Source organism: Tupaia chinensis, unplaced genomic scaffold (assembly GCF_000334495.1).
Source record: "Tupaia chinensis unplaced genomic scaffold, TupChi_1.0 Scaffold144909_1, whole genome shotgun sequence".
Lineage (NCBI taxonomy): Eukaryota > Metazoa > Chordata > Mammalia > Scandentia > Tupaiidae > Tupaia > Tupaia belangeri.
In genome coordinates, this window is record NW_006204769.1 from 1,391,386 (window position 1) to 1,393,966 (window position 2,581).

Sequence of the window (2,581 nt, forward strand, 5' to 3'; positions counted from 1 at the left end):
CAAAAAATTCCAAGAGGAGAATGGAAGAGAAGTATTTGCAGCATGGACATACCTCCTGGGGGAGATTTCTTTCTTTCTTTCTTCATTCTCTGTGTCTCTCTGGCAAGCACATGCACCCTAAAGCGGGAAAAAAAAAAAAAAAAGAGAGAGAGAGTGAGAGAGAAATGAGAGTAGTAGATTCATGCAGATTTAGCTCAGGCTGATCTCGGAGGGGTTGTGAAGCATAGCCCACGTGGGAGAAAAAGAACTTTGGCAAGGCTCCCAGGTTTTTGGTTTGAGTAGTAGTTAGTTTTCACTTCTGAGAAGCGTTATTTCCACCCACTGAGAGCCTGGTGGGCAATGAAGTTGCTCAGGGTGGGGAGGAGCAGGGGTGGTCTGTTGCAAACTCCAGAAGCAAAGCATGCACCTCTACTGGCCAGCTGAGCTCCCCTCTCCATGGGGAATGCCAGCAAACCTGGGAGAGAGGGAGCAGGAGAGGCCATCTGCTAGGAAATGCACCAAAGATTTCAAAATCTGCTGGTGGCCCTATAGCTCAAAGGTTGGGAAGCCCTGACCTACAGAAACAAGCTGCAGCAGGGGGGAAAGATGACAGGAGCAGTAACTTGGACTTCCCCCAGGCCTTTCTCTTCCGCTTAGAAGGGCAGAAGCCACTCCTAGATTTTCCCACCGATTTGTATCCACTTAGGTCTTTTGCACCTCTCTACAAAGTGTGTCCTATCCGCACCACCTGCTATTTTTGATCACCACCTGCTCTTAGAATTACAGTGCATATGGGGACCAGCAGTTAGCGTAATGGCTATGTCGCTGGACTCCCACGTAGTTGACCACAGTTCGTGTCCCGGACCTGGTGACTTAAAACTCACGCCGGGCGCGTGTGCGTGCGTGCCCAAGATCCCGAGAGGAGAATGGAGGAGAAGGGATTGCGGTGTGGCCATCCCCCCTGGGGGTTGATTCCTCGCTTCCTGTCTCTATGTCTCTCTCTGTCTTTCTGGCAAGCGCACGTGCCCTATAGCAAAAAAAAAAAAAAACCACCCCTAAAGCAATAAAAAAAAAAAAAAAAAAAACCACACACACACACACACACACACACAAAAACCCTCCAAAAAAAAAAAAGAATTACAGTCCATATCTTAGATGTTTCTTTTTCATTCTTTGGCATTTTCAAAATTGTAATACCTAGGACCAGCAGTTAGCATAATGGCTATGTCACTGGACTCCCATGTAGTCGCCCGTGGTTCGAGTCCCGGCGCCAGTGGCTTAAACTCACACTGGGCGCGTGGGCGTGCGTGCCCAAGATCCCAAGAGGAAAATGGAGGAGAAGGGATCGCGGCGTGACCATCCCCTCTGGGGGGTGATTTCTCGCTTTCTGTCTCTCTGTCTTTCTGGTGAGCACACACACCCTATAGCAAAATTCTCTCTCTCAAAAAAATTGTGATACCTGCTTTATATATAACCACTGTACATCTTTGTGGGGTACAGTAGGTTTTTAAAGAATGCATACAGTGTGCAATAATTAAGGGTAAAGGCATATTCACGTTATTCAGCATTGAATGTTACATCATGTTGTATCAATAATAGTTCTATTAGTTTTAAGGGAGGGGAATATATATTGAATTGTCAATGACAGTTTTGACTCTGCTATGGAACACCATTCCATAACTTACTCCACTTTTTCCTATGTATTCTTGTGTCTGTTAATCACTTAATTACTATTTTTACACTGTCATTAAATGGAGGTTTACACCTCTTTTGGGGAACTATAGGATACTAATTTAAAAATTAGGCCTGGAGGTTCCTATCTTTAGTGAAACCAATTTTTTGTCTGTGATATCATTTCAAATTTCTTTTTTTAAAGAATTATTAATTTAATTATTAGTATATTTTAATTTGACCAGAGAAAGAGAGAAAGCAAGATAGCAAGCCTCCAGGTCTGGGACTCCAAACCCTGGTCAGCCATGTGGGGAGGAGGGGTCCAGCACCTTCAGGAAGCTACCTACTGGCCCCCAAACTTTTTACTCAATTGGACCTGCCTTCACAGGCCTGGATTCCAGCCTGCCTGCTTCTGTGTCACTGTCTTTGCTAGCCTGTTTCCTCACAGGAAGGTGATGGGTTGTAAATATTCCCCCAGCACTAACATTATATGATTGAAACTTTGCGCTTATGTAAGGGGGAGCCTTCAAAAGGCTGACAGAAAGTATTGTGATAAATTGAGCGTGCATGTCAATTTTTTTCACCAAAACATATACTTTGATTCCATTTTTCTGCAAACATTTTTACTTGTACATATGTACTCTATTTTTTTTTTAATTACTTTAGGACTGATGTCGAGGGAGTCTGTTTTTCCATGATAAACTGATCTTCTAGTCTTTTCTTCTGGTCCTTTAAAAAAATCCTCAGTTACTTAGTGAACAGTACTTTAATCCTTAACAATAACTGCAAGGGCTGGGCACAGTCTTCTGGGTGAGAGGCCCAGCACCCGTCCAGGACCGCCCCTCAGCGCTCCTTGCTGAGCGTGCGGACACCTGGCTCAGCGTGGCCTGGAAAGCCAGGACTGAGGACAGGCCCAGGCGCTCCCGGGCCA